This window comes from Nicotiana tabacum, chromosome 12 (assembly GCF_000715075.1).
Source record: "Nicotiana tabacum cultivar K326 chromosome 12, ASM71507v2, whole genome shotgun sequence".
NCBI classification, from domain to species: Eukaryota; Viridiplantae; Streptophyta; class Magnoliopsida; order Solanales; family Solanaceae; genus Nicotiana; species Nicotiana tabacum.
The window spans coordinates 98247776-98267227 of record NC_134091.1 but is presented as its reverse complement, the minus strand read 5'-3'; the positions used below and the strand labels follow the sequence as shown (position 1 = coordinate 98267227).

Genomic DNA, 19452 nt, shown 5'->3' with positions numbered 1-19452 from the left:
TGAAAAATATAGAAAATATTTTTTCTAAAGAAGTGCTAGTTCGACGCTATCTTTTTTCACATTAAGTGCCTAAATTAAAACCGTATGTATTAATAAGTGCACCTACATTTTTTTGCCTGACATCTAAAATTATCACGAGGATTCAATTGATTTGAAATCCATACAAATACCTACGGATTTGGCATACAAATTGAAATTGCATAGTAATATTTAAGGATTAGTTTTATGCAAATAACTTGTGGTGTAGAATACATTTAGTTACAATAGTTAATATTTTGTTTGTTCTTACTTTTAATATTAAATAATAAATTAAGACAAAAAATGTTTACACATTTAAATTGGTATATCCATCTCCAAACACTTCCAAAATTATATAATGAATTTTATAAAGTGAATCACGTAGTTAGACAATATGCTGGTTATGTGACTTATGCTTTCTACTTTTGTTAATTTTACTTAGTACTTTGTTAATTTTAATGTACAATATTTTACTCTAAAAATTTTGTAATGAAAGCACGTAGTGAGATGTTTTTCTTTTTTGGGAAAATGCAACAATAAATTTGCTTGGTGAGCTAATAAGCTAAGTTGCACTAGTACTTGGAAAAAGTTATGACGTGGCGGACATGACAACATCTTCTACTCGTGGTGTCGATAAAATGACCATATTGTGACATTCCAATTGATTTTCAGAGGCACTATAAAGGCCAAGAAATCCTGGCCTCCGCTCATTATTGCCAATCAACATGGTTACTTCCCTGAGGGGTGCGCTTGAGAACACAGGCGCATTTGGCTTTTCATTAGGCTAATCTATGTGCACTTATGTTCTGTCATCCCTTTGGGATTTGTTCTGTGTTTTTTATAATATAGTAGTCGAACTAATTTGCATGCATCTTGATTAACCTCCTGAATATTTGTTATTTCTATTTGTACTTTTACTCGCTGAAATTTTAACTCAGGTCTTTTATATCAGGGGAGGAGTTAGAAGCCCGAATCCCGAATGTGGATTTTAACCGATTTAGTAGCTTTTGCTCAATCAATATATTTGTGTTAAAAAAATTCATTAGATATGTATAAATATTAAATTTAAAATTCGAGTTACTAGCACTTGAAGTCATTGTGAACCCAAAAAATTGAAATTCATTATTTATTTAAATGAATTGAATTTAATGGTTGTTTTCTGGGAATTCCTCTGTAATGCAAGTTTTGTTATATGCTTTACAAGAAGAACTCCAATCAGATGTCGTACATGCGAGAGCAAGCTTCCGCAAGCCTTTCTTTTTTAAACTACTCCTAATTGCTGGTATAGCTGCTATTTGTTGTCTTTTTCTTCTCTACTAATTGTCGTTGTCTATTAAAAAAATTATTTGGTTTTAGTACCCACTGATAATCAGAAATTTGACTAAAAGATGAAATTTTATATACATGTAATTTTGTAAAGTGATGCCATTTTTTTCGTGCGATTGCAGAAGCCACAAGGTATATATATATCATGATGTTATGAGTCTTGGGGACGCTGAGAAATTTATTGACTGTTCTTTTGTTCAAGTAGTTGCTATGGTATACGGGTAAAATCGGGCCTAATGAGCATCTCGATTTTCCGGTGAGGCAAACAGAACAGGGGCATGACTGTAAAGAATCGGAATCAGAGACAGGAGCCCCTCGTATCAGAGCTCGAGCAAAACACCTGCCCTCGGAGATATCAAGACCACGTCCTCCGGGTCCGGTTCGAGTTTCAAGACTTCGGAGAGCATTACCAAACCACCGCACACGGCTAACAAAGGGCCGTGATATCCGTGCCCAACCGGATATCACGGCGTGAATCTCGACCCGTGTCGGCAGAAAATCAGTGACTAGAAAAAAGGAAGATTTTTACCTTTCTTAGACTTGTACTTAGGGTAAAACTCCCCTACTATATAAAGGGGAAACTAATTATTCATTAGACACACTGTAACACGCATACCAAGGCAATATACCTCTGCTGTCTCTTTTCCTAAAAGTTATTCAAAGTTATTGTTTTTAGTTCATATGTTCTTTGTGAAAGCAATCCCGAAACCGAAGGCAGGTTCCTTGTTAAGCCTTTAACTGAGCTCGGACTCACTATCATTATTGGTTTGGTTATTTAGTATATATTTTATTTTCTTTATCTAACGTCATTAATCACTTATATTGAATTAATTCACATATCTGTAAAATCGCGTATAAATTTAATTGTTATCTATTTTTAAGGGTAAATAGCTTGGCGCCCACCGTGGGGCTAAGGATAATAGTGGTAATTTGATATAAATTTCCATAAAGTATTTTGTTTTACGCTTGTTCTTTGAGATTTTAATTTCAGGTCAACTTAAGAATGTCAAACTCTCAATCTGCTCACTTGAACGTTGATGAAGAGTCTGGCCACCATGGCGAAAACAACAATATAATGCTGAGCAACGAGGTGCCCCATGTTAACCCTAACGGAGTCCTGGTTGCGGACCCTATCGATGCCAACTCACATGTGGCGATCAATGCAAACCTGCAGACCGACCCCGAGAACAGCATTTGCGAAGGAGCCCGATCAATAACCCGGCGTACGCACGACGGTGAAGGCAACAGGATCAATCTGCGGGTGATCTTCAGAATATTACAAGCTCTACAAGCGGCAATAGCCCAGCTGCAGAACCAAAGCTGTGCCCCCAACAGAGTTAAGCCTGAACCATCCCGGGAAAACACCTGAAGAAATGAACAAACCACGGAAAGGCCAGGTGAATTTGAACCCGAGACCAACCCCGAAATAATAAAGATTCTTGAGGAACTAACAAAGTGGGTGGAATCGTGGGAAAGGAAGATTGAAGCCAACGACAAAAAAGTGGAGGCCTAGAACTCTAGAGTTTATCAAATCCCAGGAGCACCCCCGATATTGAAAGGCCTGGATTCTAAGAAATTTGTCCAAAAGCCTTCCCTCCGAGCGCGGCACTGAAACTAATCCCGAAGAAGTTCCGTATGCCCAAAATTCCAAAGTATAGCGGAACCACGGATCCAAATGAATACGTGACCTCCTACACATGTGCCATCAAGGGAAACGACTTAGAAGATGACGAAATCGAGTCGGTTTTGCTGAAAACGTTCGGAGAAACCGTGTCGAAAGGAGCAATGATATGGTATCACAACTTACCCCCCAATTCCATTAATTCGTTTTCTATGCTTGAAGATGCCTTCATAAAAGCTCACGCCGGGGCCATCAAGATCGAGACCAGAAAATCGGACCCTTTCAAATTGAAACAAAGAGATAACGAAATGCTCAGGGAATTCGTGGCGACGTTTCAAATGGAACGAATGGACCTGCCTCCGGTTGCAGACGATTGGGCCGTTCACTCAAGTACTCAACCTCCAAAGCTCCTTGGCTTCACAACAGCTGAAACAAAGTTTGATAGAGTACCCGGCGGTAACTTGGGCTGACGTCCATAGCAGGTACCAATCAAAAATCAGAGTCGAGGATGGCCAGCTCGATGTCCCTCCGGGTCCGTTTATCCTATCAGAACTAATGATAGGTCTAAAAGAGTCGTCGATCATGAACCGATACCGAACAAAGATCGGTATAAACCATATAGCAGAGATTGAAGGGGTAGCAGATCCGGGCGTAGCCCTGCGAGGAATGAAAAAGGAGCGATCGTGGCCACAATAGCCGGGGACTCATGAGTAAAAACGGTTTCGAATGGCCACTCGGGGCCAGGGAGGCACCAAGATTATCAGAATATAACTTTAGTGTCGATGCTGCTAGCATCGTATCTTCCATCGGGAGCATTAAAGATACCAAGTGGCCTCGGCCATTGCAATCCGATCCTGCCCAAAGAGACCCCAACCTGATGTGTAAGTATCATGGCACTCACGGACATATGACCGAAGACTGCCGGCAACTAAGAGAAGAAGTGGCCCGGTTATTCAATAACGGTCACCTCCGGGAATTTCTAAGTGATCGGGCCAAAAATCACTTCAGGAATTGGGACTCCAACAAATAGACCAAGCAAGATGAACCTCAATACGTCATTAACATGACCATTGGTGGAGTTGACGTCCCCCAGGGGCCAATGCTAAAGCGCACTAAGATGTCCATTACAAGGGAAAAACGAACCCGAGATTACATACCAGAGGGGACCATCTCTTTCAACGATGAGGACACTGAAGGCATCGTGCAACCGCATAATGATGCACTGGTAATATCTATACTCATAAATAAATCTCGAGTTAAGCGTGTGTTAATTGATCCAGGTAGCTTGGTCAATATCTTCAGATCGAGGGTCGTAGAGCAGTTGGGTCTACAAGACCAAATAGTGCATGTAGTTCGGGTTTTAAACGGATTCAACATGGTATGCGAAACTAATAAAGGGGAGATAACCCTGCCGGTAAATACCGCTAGACCATTTAGGAAACAAAGTTCTATGTGATTGAAGGGGATATGAGATATAATGCTCTATTTGAAAGGCCATGGATTCACAAAATAAGGGCTATACCCTCGACACTACACCAGGCACTGAAGTTCCCCACACCTGGAGGGATCAAGACGGTTTACGGAGAGCATCCAGCCGCAAAAGAAATTTTCACGGTCGATGAGGTGATGCCGATGTCCGCACTCTCAACATCAAAGCACTCGGAGCCAGTTGGGAAGGAGGAAACTAAATAACAATCACCGAAACTGGCCCCGACCGAACCGGAGAAGCAAGAAGCAGACGAGGATGATGACTAAGAAGTTCCTAGGTCGTTCATCACCCCTGACGATTACGACGCCACCAAATCAATGGTCGAGGAGCTGGAGCAAGTCATATTGATTGAGCACTTGCCCGATCGAAAGGTATACCTGGGCATAAGGTTAACTCCCGAGCTTAGGAAAAAACTCATTAAATTCCTTATAGCTAACGTAGATTGTTTTGCTTGGTCCCATCTTGACATGACAGGGATCCAGCCAGAAATAACCACTCATAAGCTAAGCTTGGATCCGAAGTCCCACCCGGTTAAACAGAAGAGGAGGCCTCAGTCCGAAGTTAAGCATGCATTCATCAAAGACGAGGTATACAAACTCCTTAAAATAGGTTCCATTTGGGAAGTTAAGTACCCGAATTGGTTGGCTAACGTAGTAATAGTGCCTAAAAAGGAAATAAATTGATAATATGTGTAGCTTGAACAAGGCGTGCCCCAAGGACTCTTTTCCTTTGCCTAATATCGATCGCATGATCGATGCGACAACCGGGCACGACCTACTTAGCTTTCTTGATGCCTATTCCAGGTATAACCAAATACGGATGGACCCGGGCGATCAAGAAAAAACTTTCTTTATCACTAAATTCGGCACCTATTGTTGTAACGTAATGCCGTTCGGACTAAAAATTGCCGGTGGCACTTATTAATACCTAGTAAACTGGATATTCGAAAAACAAATAGGAAAATCAATGGAAGTTTATATTGATGACATGTTAGTTAAGTCCCTGCGAGCAGAGGACCATTTGGAACATTTGCAGGAAACCTTCGACATACTGAAGAAATACAATATGAAGCTGAATTCGGAGGAATGTACATTCGGGGTCGGATTTTGGAAGTTCCTTGGATTCATGGTGTCCAACCGAGGGATTGAGATCAATCCTGATAAAATCAAAGCTATAAAAGACATCACCATAATGGATAGTGTCAAAGGCGTTCAGAGGCTAACCGGGCGCATAGCCGCCCTAGGCCGGTTTATATCGAGGTATTCCGATAAGAGCCACCGGTTCTTCTCATTATTGAAGAAGAAGAATAACCTTTCTCTGACCCAGGAAAGCCAACAAGCCTTGGAAGAAATCAAACGGTACCTTTTGAGTCCCACCTTGCTCCATACTCCAAAGGCGGACGAGCAGCTGTACTTGTATCTGGCGGTATCCGAGGTAGCGGTAAGTGGAGTCTTAGTCTAGGAAGAGGATGGTACACTCGCTTTGCTAGGAATACCCGGCCTCATTGTTAGTCAATTTCTCTAGGAATGCATTATGTTCCTAGAGAAATTGGCCCTCGCTTTGCTAAGCGCCTCCAGAAAGTTAAAGTCGTATTTTCAATGTCACCCCATATGCATCGTAACTTCTTACCCACTAAGGAACATAATGCATATGCCCAAGCTCTCGTGCCGGTTGGCCAAATTGGCCGTAGAAATTAATGGGTACGATATCGAATATCGACCCCGAACCGCCATCAAATCACAAATTTTGGCGATTTCGTGGCTGACTATACGCCGGCCTTAATGCCCAAAGTCAAAAGGGAATTGTTGCTAACCTCGGGGATTTTCTCGGGAATCTGGACCCTCTTTATGGATGGCGCCACGAACGTAAAGGGGTCCGGAATCGGTATCGTGTTGAAGCCGCCTACGGGTAACGTAGTTAGGCAATCTATTAGAACTGTGAAATTGACTAACAATAAGGCCGAGTATGAGGCCATGATTGCAGGTTTTGAATTGTCTAAAAGCCTGGGGGCCGAAGTGGTCGAAGCCAAGTGCGACTCCCTCCTTATGGTAAATTAAGTCAATGGGACGTTCGAAGTAAAAGAGAAACGAATGTGAAGGTATTTAGACAAGATACAGGTAACGCTGCATCGATTCAAGAAATGGACCCTACAACACGTACCCCATGATCAAAATAGCGAAGCCGATGCCCTGGCTAACTTGGGGTCATCAGTTGATGACGATGAATTCAACTCAGGAATGGTCGTATAACTCATGAAATCGGTAGTGGAAGAAGGCCATGTCGAAATAAACTCAACAAGTTTAACTTTGGATTGGAGAAACAAGTATATAGACTACTTGAAGACTGGGAAGGCTCCTTCGGATCCTAAAGAATCGAGAGCTCTGTGCACGAAGGATGCCAGGTTTAGCCTGTCTGAAGGTACTCTATTTAGAAGAACGTTCGATGGCCCGCTCGCCATATGCTTGGAGCTGGGAGACACCGAATATGTTTTGAGAGAAGTTCACGAAGGCACCTGCGGAAACCATTCGGGGGCATAATATTTGGTTCGTAAGAAAATCAGAACCAGCTATTACTGGATCGATATGTAGAAAGATTCAAAGGACTTTGGAGATGCGACGACTGTCAGAGGCATGCACCGATGATCCATTAACCCGGAGAGCTACTTCATTCGGTCTTGTCACTTTGGCCTATTGTTTATGACAAATTATTTTTCTAAGTGGATCGAAGCTCAAAAGTTTGAGAAGGTCTGGGAAAAAGAAGTCATCGACTTCATTTGGGACCACGTAATATGCCGGTTCGGAATACCAGCCGAGATAGCATGTGATAACGGGAAGCAATTCATCGGCAGCAAGGTAAACAAATTTTTCGAAGACCACAAGATCAAAAAGACCTTGTCAACACGCTATCACCCTAGTGGGAACGGACATGCAGAATCAACAAACAAGACCATACTTCAAAACCTGAAGAAAAGGTTGACCGATGCCAAAGGGAAATGGAAGGAAATTCTAACCGAAATCTAGTGGGCATACCGTACAACCTCGAAATCCAGTACCGGGGCCACTCCATTTTCACTGGTCTACGATGCCGAAGCACTAATACCGGTCAAAGTGGGAGAATCGAGCCTCGGGTTCCGATATGAGACTGAAGAATCAAACAGTGAGGCCATTAACACGAACCTAGAACTATTGGATGAAAGGCGCGAGGCCACCCTAATCCGGTTGTCCGCCCAAAAATAGCATATAGAAAGATACTATAACCGAAGAGCTAACCTCCAACACTTTAATATCGGGGACTTGATGTTTATAAAAGTAACACTGCACACCCAAAACCTGAACGAGGGGAAGCTGGGGCCGAATTTGGAAGGACCATATAGAGTCATCGGGATTACCGGTAAAGGCTCATACAAGCTCGAAGCAGGAAATGGTGTACAGCTACAGAGCAACTAGAACGTGACGCACTTAAAGTGGTACTACTGCTAAGGTACAATCACATTTACCTTTTTATAATATTACGAATCGGACTAACACCTACAGGAAATAACCAAAGGAGAATGTGACTACTAGGTCTGAAAGCACGCGTTGCACTCTTTTTTCCCTTGAAGCGGCTTTATCCCAAATGGGTTTCCGGCAAGGTTTTTAACGAGGCAACAATAAATCGTGCTAACTTAGAATCGAAGACCGGTTTTAAATCGAAGTCAATGGTCTCATCAGTAGTATCCGAGCCCTCTCAAGATCGACCTCGAATACTAGGGGCCATCACCCTCGGGTCAAGCTTCTTAGCAAGGAAAGAAGGAAATTTTGTGCTTAACAGTCTAGGCTCGGTAGTTAGGATTCATTGTAAGGGCCAAACGATCAAGTGAACCGTGCCCACGTAGGCCAACTTAGCCACAATACAAGTTTTTACACGCTTTCAATCTTGTACATTGCACACAGAAATGAAAGAAAGTTTCTACCTTGCTATTACATATTTTTGCCTCTTAAAGCGTGGAGTCTAAGGGCTATCCCTGTCACGCCCCATCCTCGAGAAGCGCGACCGGCGCTCAACCGAGTGAACCCGATCGAGCAAGCCTATTAGATACTTTCTACCCAATTAACCCATGATCAAGAGAAGACGTGATTTCATTAATTATACAGTAGGAGTCTCATTCACACAATCCTAAATCATTTCATTAGTCATTGCGCTTTTAAGTCCCAAAATACACATTTCTTAAAGTTCAGGTGGAACAAGTGATCAAATATAACATGACTTGTTTAATATTTCCAACACCCATATACAACCCACATAGTGTCTACGGAGCCTCTAAAGACACAAAAGAGAGTAAAGATGGTGCCGGCAACAAGGCTTCGACTATACCTCAAAAAGTGACCATAATATAAACAAAAGGTATAATACATGACCCCAGAATGAAATGGGGCTCACCGAGTCCGCTGAGAAGATGATGCAGCACTATCTGTGATCCGCACTGTCTGCTATATAACCACCTGCATCCATTTAAAGATGCAGCGCCCCCGGCAAAAGGGACGTTAGTACCGCCGAATAGTACTAGTATGTATAGCTAAATGCCAACTCAATAGAATGAATAAAAATACAAGAGGAACAGTCAAGAATTCAATAAGGGCTTCAAATAATAGTAAAACAACAAGTTAAGGATCATATACATTTTCAAGACAATTTCCATATTACTAGGTTGAGTGACCTTTAGTACCGATGTTCCACAATTCACAATACCTCCGTATTCTTACACGGAGTCCGATCTTGGCCCGATCGGCTAGGCCGCCTTATCTGAGACATTACCATAATTTTATTATAACTTTCCAGCATAGTACCACCATGTGCGTGGCATGGCGTCCGATCATGGCCCGATCGGCTATGCCATCTCATTTGAGACATCAACCCTTTTTACAATTTCATCCACAATACCACCGTGTTCTTATACGGAGTCCATCTCGGCCTGATCGGCTAGGCTGACTCATTTGAAACATTACCTTTTTCAGTCAATCGTCTCACATCGTACTTCTTTCATGTACTTTCGATTCATTGACACTAGTGATTACGATTACAAAGTCATTCTTGGTACTTGGCCGTATTTCATAGTTCCAGACCCCTTTTTCACATTCAATATCATTATCAAAATCAATAAAGCTCCCCATTCAAGACATTAAATTCATATATGAGCAATTTGGGAATCTTAGGCACATAGAGATTTTTCATACAATTTTGCATAACAACCTTTATTTCAATCTTGACATGAAGTCTTAACATTTCTAACACATATTTCACATTTTTAAGCACATCCTCAATGGCAAGATAACATGATGAAGCATTTAGAATAAATATTGAACTTACATCCTTTAACACAAACACATTAGAAATCGCCAATTCTATAATAATCAAGGGCTTACTCCAATTATATGATCATCGTGGGGTTCAATTCTAAGAAGAAGGGGGTTTATCCAACATACCTCAATTGAGCTCCTTAAAACTCTAAGATGTTCCGAAATATTAGCCACTTCAATCTATGTTAGCAATATAACAAAATTGAACCAAAATTAGGAAGATGAACATGGTTTTAGCTCATTTGAGCATATTATCAAACACTAGGTCTGCATCAATGCCTTAAGGCCCTTTTTCTTTGTGGAGAATTCCGTCCTTCTCCAACCCATTATCTATCTTTTTTAGTTCACAATCTTCCCACATACTACAAGGATACATGCATGCAAGGTAAGCACTCCCATCCCCATGAATTACCTTACTAATGGCCCATTCTAGTTACATTTTGAAATTAAGAGTTTGGGTGATAGAATCTTACCTCTTAGGAAGAAGACCTAGGTGTCTCTCTTGATAACCTTCAAGATTCTAAATGAGAATTGGAGAGCAATGTGATGAAGATCACTTCTCCCACTAGGACCCTCTCTCTCACTCTAAAAATATCAGAAAATATGACCAAAATGGTCCATGGGATATATTTTAACAAAATAGGGTCGGGTTTAAAACCCCCCAAAATGAAGCTCCAGAACAAGGTATGCGATCGCATATGTGATTGCATAATCGATATGCGGACTGCGTATCGGTCGCATAATCGGTGACCAAAATAGCCAAAAACCTATCCGTGTCTGCGGTCACTATGCGGCCCACAGACCTGTTCTGCAGTCGCATAATGAATTGCAAAACAGTTATGCGATCGCATAGTCGACCGCAAAATTTCATCCAACCTGGCCCAATTAACTTCCTCACTCTGCAGCTATTATGCGGTCCGCAAAGTGATTCTACGATCGCATAATGAACCGCAGGAACGCATAACACTGCCAAATATTTTTCTTTACTTTCCGATGCATTGTTCAACCCTAAAAGTCTGAACCACAGCTCGCAAGCTCGCCGCAAAATTTTTTTTTTATTATTAACCTCTACGCCTACTTTGGCATCACAGAAACCGGCTTTTTAGGAAAAATTTTACGGGGCCTTACAATCCCTACCTGGGGACTATCAAGCTCAAGGGCTACCCTTATCCGAGCCCAAGGGCTACCCCCACTCGGGGACTACTGTCCGAAATAAGTTTGGGCAACTCTAGTGATCAAAACTCGGAGGCTTAAAACCTATTAGGTAGTGCCTAAACTTAAAATGCTACGACCGCCCTAAAAAATGGCTCGGAGACGTCCGAAACCCGTAATCAAAACATAAGGCCTTCAATAAATATTCAAAACCTTCCAAAAGGTTACCCTCGGAAAAAGCATCGTCTAAGAACACTTAAGTATTTCAGAAAACTTTCGGTCACTCCGAGTTTTCAAAGCATCGAGCAAAGGAAAGTTTGCATCGAGGTCGAGTTCTGTTTGGACCTCGGAAAAATAGACGACCTATTACTATATTTTATTCTATGCTAAGGCATAAAAAATATTTGCAAAAATGGAAATTTCAAAAAGATGCTAAAAAAGTTGAAATTGCCAAAAGGGAATTTTTTTAATATATTCCGAAATATCTTTACAAAGGACCAACAAAAGCGGCCTCGGAATGAACAAAACATATGTACTAAATACAAAAGCTAAAAAATCCTAAGGCATTCACGCGCGGTCTTCACCAGAGCCCGATTTGTCACCAGAACCATCGGGGTCTTCGGATTCTCCGGAGCCCTCGTAGCCCTCCTCACCTTCGGGTTCAGCTAGCTTCTTCGCCTCAGCCTCAAGTCTTTTTTCCTCCTCGATCTCGGCCAATAGGTCGAAGCCTCGGGCATGGATCTCTTCGAGGGTCTCCCTTCGAGATAGCCACCTCACGTACTCAGCAATGGTCTTCAGGCGGGTCTCGGCTGTTTTGACCTCGGTCTTGTGTTGAGCCACCATCTCGTTAGCATCGACCGAGGTTATCTCCAACTTAGAACTCGTTACTTCAAGCTCTTTACCAAGGGCATCCCGTTCAGCGATGGCTGAGCCCAGTTGTGTTCGGAGATCCTCATTTTGCTGAGCTCGTTTATCAGCTTTGTCCTTCGCCACCCAAAGTTGAACCTCTACTGAAGACAGCTTTGCCTGGGCGGTTTCCTTCTCCGAGGCCAGCAGATCCATCTTGCTTTTCCACCTGTCGGCCATTACTTGTATTTTGTCCATCTCCTTTTGGAGTTGGTCAATCTGGCCGATCTTCTACTAGACCTGTGAGGCATTGTCATTAGCCACTGCGACCGATTCCTCGTTTCTAACTTCAAAAACCTGTACCTTTTCAACCAAGTCGGCTCCCTCCTTAGGACCGACGCTTCTTTTTGAGCCCCATCCAGCTCGGCCTAAAGGTTCTTGATGACCCCTGCTTGTTGCTCACTGAGAAGCTTGTACATATCTCTTTTCTAGGCAAGCTCCTTGACCTCAAGCTCAAGCTGATTGACCTCAACCCGGTACCGAAGGAAGCTCTCGTGATGAAGCACCAAGGCCTGCAAAAAGATGAAAAACATGAGAAATATAAAAACCTAAGTAAAGTTCGAAGGAGCGTAATGATGCCATACCCGGTTCAGCGCCTGCTGCGCCTCATTGAAAAGCATGGCACGTTCACCTCATTAATTTTTGCCTGGTCCTCCTCGGTCACATGCATCAGAGGTTGCTAGCTATCCCCACAGGAGAAGACAAAACCCGGGCATCCTTCGGGACGGTCATAATAACTGATCTCTTGTGACTGGTGTCCACACTCGGAGTAGGGAACTGGATGATCAATTTCGGGCTCGAACTCAGCCCGCCAGGTTCCGAGGATGTGTCCTTATTTGGAACTTATAGTTCGCCCAGCCCCAAGATATCTTCCAAAATGGAGGAGTCCTCACCATCGAAAAAGGAGTGAAGGGGATCATTCGCGCCGTGGACTCCTTCATTGGACTTCTCCTTTATTGCTTTAGCCTCATCGAGCATGAACTCGGTGTAGGAGGGCGTCCCCGAAATCTCTATTATACCGGGTACTTCCTTCGGAGCGGAGCCGACATCCTGGGGAGTCTCACCCCGGGTTTTAACATCGACCTCTTGAGTTTGAGTGGGGTCAACTTCACGAGTCTCCCCCTCGGATGCCTCCTGCTCCCCGGGAAAGGTCATCCCATGGGCAACGAAAATGAGCTCATCCTCCGGTTTGTCCCTGAGCTGGAGGAGAGAGTCAGAGTTCGGAGCTAGAGCTCTTCCTGGGCTTGTGGGCCACCCTCTTCTTTGGTTTTTTCACATCAGAGCCCGAGGAGCCCGTAGGTTCTCTCTTCCTTTTCTTCTTTTCCTCCACGATAGCCCCGCAATGGAGGGATTAACGGACAAGGACACGTCCTTCTCCCCTTGCAAAGGCCTAAGTTCGGTGGTCTTAGGAAAATCTACAACAACAGAGGGAAATGAAAGTCAGTATGATGAAAGAAAGAAACATGGTATTAACTATTCAGAAAGAGGCCTTACCATGAGAACGGGCCTCCCATCGGCCCTTCGAGAGTCCGCGCCATGTGCGCTCGGAGTACGACATCTGAGTACAGATTCCCTCGATCCATTCCTTTAGCCAGGGGACCGCATTCAGAACCCGAGTGACAGCTGCACAACCATAAGTATGAATGAGAAGAAGAAACTGAAGAAAAAGAAAATCTTTGATACTTGAAGAAAAATTGCACTTACGAGATGTGTTCCACTTCTTAGGGAATGACATATACTCGGGGGGAATCAAGTCTTCGGTCTTCACCCGAACAAAGCATCCCTGCCAGCCCCGGTCTCGGTCTTCATCAATACTCGAAAAGGGAGCCTTGCTGGCCCGGCGAGTAAGTTTGATCAGCCCCCTCGAAAAATTCGGGGACTGTATAATCGAAGTAGATGATCGATCGTGAACCGACGAGACTCGGTCTTGTTCACAAAGTAGCAGAGGAGGATCACGATGCTCCATAACAATGGATGTATTTGCCCGAAGCACACCTCGTACCTCGTGCAAAAGTCTAGAATAATCAGGTCCACCGGGCCCAGTGTGAAGGTGTAAGTGTAAGCACTTAAGTACCCCTCCACGTGGTTAGTAATGGCGTCCTCGGGCCCGGGGACTACTAGTTCCTTGCCTTCCCAATTGCAGTCCTTTCGGACAATGGGAAGAACGTCTTCGGTCACAGAGCATATGTACCTTGATGCTCCTTCACCCCGGTCCTATTTGCGTGAGGGTGTCTCGACCTTAAAGTTGTCTGCAGGTGAGCAGCCCCCGGGAATGAACACTTTCAAGGGAGGATCGGGGGCCGATTCATCAGCAGACACCTCGAAGGAAGCCGTTTCGAGGGCAACTACTTCAGGAGCAACCGCCTCAGTACCGGTGACCGGTTGGGAAGATGAAGAGGCAACTTGTTAAGGAATAAATTTGGATGTTTTGGCCATTGTTATCTGGGAGAGGTTTGAAAATTTGAAGAAAGAATGCAGAATTTTGAAAAAAAACGAGTTTTGAAGAAGAACAAAGTATGAAGATTTGAAGGAAATCTGGGTAAAAACATGAAAATCACTATGAAAACTAGAGAACAAGGATAAAGATATGAAGGTTTGGAAGAAGTTTGATGATAGCCGGAAAGCTCGAAGGTAATAGCTTGGCCAAAAAGTAGAAAAAAAATAAAGGATGGAGACTTTTATAGGGAAACAGGTGACACTTCGCATTCGAGGACAACCGGCAGATGAGACGACACATGTCCGAAGTCAGAACAAAGTGATTGATGGGGCGTTTCGACTCCCTCATTGTAACGTACAAAGGAAGGAACTAGAGTCATATGTCGTTTCCCATCATTTCGGCGAGCCTGCTCTTTGAGAAACGAGGGGACTATCTGTATACGGGTAAAACCGAGCCCAATGAATGACTCGATTTCCCGGCGAGTCAAATAGAGTATAAACGCAATCGTAATGAACCAGAGTCAAAGTGAGGAGCCCCTCGTACTGGTGCTCGGGCAAAACACCTGCCCTCGGGGGTATCGAGACCATGTCCTCCGGGTCCGGTTCGAGTTTCAAGACTTCGGAAAGCATTACCAAACTACCGCACACGACTAACAAAGGGCTATGATATCCGTAGCCAACCGGATATCACGGCGTGAATCTCGGTCCGTATCGGCAGAAAATTAGTGACTAGCGAAAAGGAAGATTTTTACCTTTCTTAGAATTGTACCTAGGGTAAAACTCCTTTATTATATAAAGGAAAAACTAATTATTCATTAGATATACTGTAACACGCATACCAAGGCAATATACCTCTGCTCTCTCTTTTCCTAAAGTTATTCAAAGTTCTTGTTTTTAGTTCATAAGTTCTTTGTGAGAGCAAGTCCGGAACCAAAGGCACGTTCCTTGTTAAGCCTTTAACCGAGTTCGGACTCACTATCATTATTGGTTTGGCTATTTACTATATCTTTTATTTGCTTTATCTAACACCATTATTCACTTGTATTGAATCAATCCAAATATCCTTAAAACCGCGTATAAATTCAGTTGTTATCCGTTTTCAAGGATAAACAGCTATAATTAATTATTTTTCGTATATATACTAAGTGTATTTAATTTCTCCGGTCTAACACCACAAAGAGTGCAGAAGTGATCTAAAATTCGAGACGACGAATAAGGCCTTGCAAAAGCTTAGCAACACCTATATCATCTGTGACCGAGGCCTCCAACACCCATATTTCCCCCCTGGCCCTCTCTCCTGAAAGGTTAATTAATTCTTCATATTTTACCATAAAAATGACCTAAACCAAACATTTCTGTAATTACTTTGGATTTTTTTCATTTACCCAGTTCATATATAATTTTTTAGGTGTAGCACTATGGCTTGGTTTTCTTGCCGCTGACATATATTCTATGCTTTTCATATTTCATTAGACTAGAAGAATTGACGGTGGCAGAAAACATGCATAGATTCGATTGAATTAATTCCCAAAGTAAATATGTTTGTCACACTGACGTAAATACTCTCTATTGGACCAATAAAAGAGCATGAGGAGAAGATGAGAAGAAGGACAAGCCGACGGAAGAAAGATGAGGAAAAGTATACATACACCACTAATATGCATCACAGAGTCTAGACGAGTAGGAAATATGGAAAGAGAAAGGCATTGAAGCATACTTCGAACTGTTTATAGTTTATTATGTTATTCGCACGACGAACAAGTTACTTGAAATGTTTAAAGCTTTGTGAATTGTAATTTTATTCATTTGAACCACTTTTACATTAAATTAATTTCTAGAGTGTCAAAATTTTAACTTCCTCTAGATAAGATCATTTGCTGGTTTGATACTCAAGCGAATAATTCACCATAATATACTGGCTCATGCACTAGATCACATTTAACCCTCAACTTACCATAGAAATATCATTTGCCTTTCTTGGCATTATTATATACCCCCACTCACTAATCACTAACAAGTTGCATTATTCAAGCTGTTGCCGCCCTCTATCTCGCGCGCGTTGTTTCTCCCGTGCTCATTTTCTTGAATTATTTGAATTGTTGTTCATGTATCAATTGGAAAAGAAAATGAATCACTCGGTGAAAGAAAATGCGCGGCACTTCTACACAATTCTCCAGCACGTAACAACCCTAATTGTTACGTATGTGATTAGCATTTTTGTAGTCTTGAGATAATCCATCAATACTAGGAAGAATATTCCCACTACAACCAAACAATAGGTATAGTGTGTATGGTAACTACGACACTTTTTCTGCCGACTTGACAATGCATTAAGCCTTTTGATAGAAACTAAGGGTCCACCAAACTATTGAGGTTCTCTATTAGTTTTCACAAAACGCACGCACACAACAGTAATTAAATGACACAGTAGAGTTTTACGTGAAAAACTCCTAGCTTACGGGATTAAAAATCACGACCTACCCTTGTAGGATTTCAACTTCACTACTGAGAAAACTTCAGATTACAAACTGTTGTAACCTAGGAATTAAACTCTTAATCCCTCACTAACTTGTAACAACTCTATTACAAGTCCCTTTGTAATAACTCTATTACAAAGCTTAAAACTTGACTAACTCTTGCCAAAACACAAATGTATGGTTTATGATTTTACAAGGGTTTCCTACACAATGCTTCTAACTAAGCTAAGTAGGAATTACAAGTAAATTGTTTTAACAAAGATGCTACACAACTAAGTACATATGATGACTCAATGCAAGAAACTGGTCCTTCGTTATGTTGCTCTTTGTTCTTAACTCCTTGAATGTCACTTGCAAGTTGGCAATACACTTGAGAGAGAGCTTGATCGATTCTGAGTATGCAAGAGTTGTTTTTCCTTTCCTTCATGTTAATATTGCATAAGTGACATCACTTGAATGATGTAAGCATGTTTGATACAAAGGCATTCCACATAAAGTGACTGCTCCACTGTTTACATTATTGCGTGTGTGCAGAGGAATAATTGCAGTCACTTTACAGCTATAGGGAGTCGACTGATACTGTCAACAATGGAACTGGTGTGGATCTGTTGCCTCTGTTATATCTTGGACTCTGAGTGTTGGATCATGGCCCAGACTTGAGACTTATTGATCTTGAGCACTTTGAGGATGTGGAGCAGGTTCCCTATCTGGTTCTTAACATTAAGCTTGTCATATCATCAAAACATAGCACGACACATAACATATCAATTTCCCTCTTTTTGATGAAGACAAACTTGTAATTGAAATTCCCCCTGAGCCTCTACTGTTCCCTCTCTTGTTCCCCCTCAATTAATAAATTCCCCTTGAGCCTGTGCTTGTCCCTCCCCCCTCCCCAATTACTTTTCCCCGTTTTGGCATCATAAAAACATTGGGCACAAGCAGTAAGTAAAAAGAAGTCTAGCTTGGTAAACTCATGCCACATCTGTGCATACAATCATGACTAAAAACAGAGCAGAAGAATAAGATATGCACATCAAAAGGACGAGAAATTCATTAATTTTGGAAATAAACAGGGAGCAATTCCATTGATACACAATCACCACAAAATAAAAACAATTAAAAAAGGTACCAGTCAGCAAACATAACGAAACACATGAAATAGAAACAACTTGAACTTGAACTTGACATTGGGAAGGGAATGATTCTAAGGAGCACTAGAATGGGGAGACAGAGAAGAAGAGGCAAGAGTTATAAGGAGGATATCCATTCGAGCATTTGCAGACCCTTGCTCATTGAGCAACTTCTCCTTCAGGCTCTCGACCTATTTCTTGAGATCAACATTTTCTTTTGTCAGGCGAGCAACCTCTGCGCTTTGTGAGCTACTGGAACCAGGTGCCTCCTGGGCCTGAATGAGCTGACCCTCAAGGATAAAATTCCTTGCCTTCAACTTTCTTATCTCTTCATTAGCGATATTCTGAGCTTCAATTAGTTGAGAGTTAGTGGAATTGCTGCCAACCCCTCATTTCTAATCGATGAACTCACACTCTTCCAAGGTGGTTTTGGAGAAAATCTGCTTACGAGTACCCATGGTGGCCTTTCCCAGGGGAACTTTGAAGAACTAAAAAACTTTGGTGAGAAGAAACCCATAGGGCAGCGCATGATTACCATCATTGAAATCTGCTACCTTTTTAATGTGCTCAATCATGATTCCCGCTAGATTTATAGTGGAGTATGCATCCAGTGCTTCCATGAGGAACAAGTCTGCTCGTGATGTAATAGAACGTCTTTTCTGCACGAGGGAGCAACACCTTGTTCCCCATTTTGAATAGCATCTGGTACACTGGAAGGAGGGCTTTCTTGTTTACCTGTTCCCCCTGCTACACTGCATCATCCTTCAGAATGGCATTTCCAAAGTTTGACGAAACAAGTCCCCTCAATGGAGGATATTCCGTCAGTAGGCACACCCAAGATGGTTCCCAACACAGCTTCATCCAATACAAAATCAACCCCATTCACCTTCCTGCATATGTTATCATCCTCGATTGTGAAAATATCAGCATAAAAACTGCGCACTTCGGCCTTATATACTTTAGGACTCTCATTTGTGAACAAAGGTGTCCAATGTTGAAAGTAACAGATATCAATCAGTTGGCGCATTCCTGGCATGTCGAGAATATCAGAGGAAAATGTTCTGCCCCACATCACTTTTTGATTTCTCAGATTTTCCCTTCCTTCATTCTTGGCCACCCTCACCTTGGTCCTCTTTGAGGAACCAGGTTCCTCATTGGCACCAGCCTTCCGTTTCACTGATTTTCTCCAACTTTTAGCTTTCTCTGTAGGTTTCTCAGACACCTTCTCAGACACATATTTCTCAGACACGTTCTTACCAGACCCATCCGCCACTTTTTCTCCAGACTCACCCACTTCAACATTACTAACTTCCATCACTTTCACAGATGATCTTTTTCCAAAATTTTGAACCGCAGGTTTCTTGGAAGATTTACGGATTAAGGAACTGGGTTCCTCATCCACCTTGTCATAAATGTCCACAACAAAAGTTGTAGGCACCACCTCTTAATTTACTAACTTTCCACCCTTCACCAACCTTCTCCTCTTCTTTTCTTTCTTACTTTTCTTTAGAGCTGACTTGTCACGACCCAAACCGATGGGCCGCGACGGGCACCCGGTATC

At 42.4% G+C, this 19452-nt stretch overlaps 1 long non-coding RNA gene across 1 annotated transcript; it reads left to right on the top strand.

Moving 5' to 3' along the window:
• Positions 1-729: 729 nt before the first annotated feature.
• LOC107777042 (uncharacterized) lies at positions 730-1996 on the top strand. Its single transcript, XR_001646121.2, has 2 exons — positions 730-1300; positions 1467-1996. It is a non-coding gene; the product is annotated as an uncharacterized LOC107777042 (long non-coding RNA).
• Positions 1997-19452: the final 17456 nt, after the last annotated feature.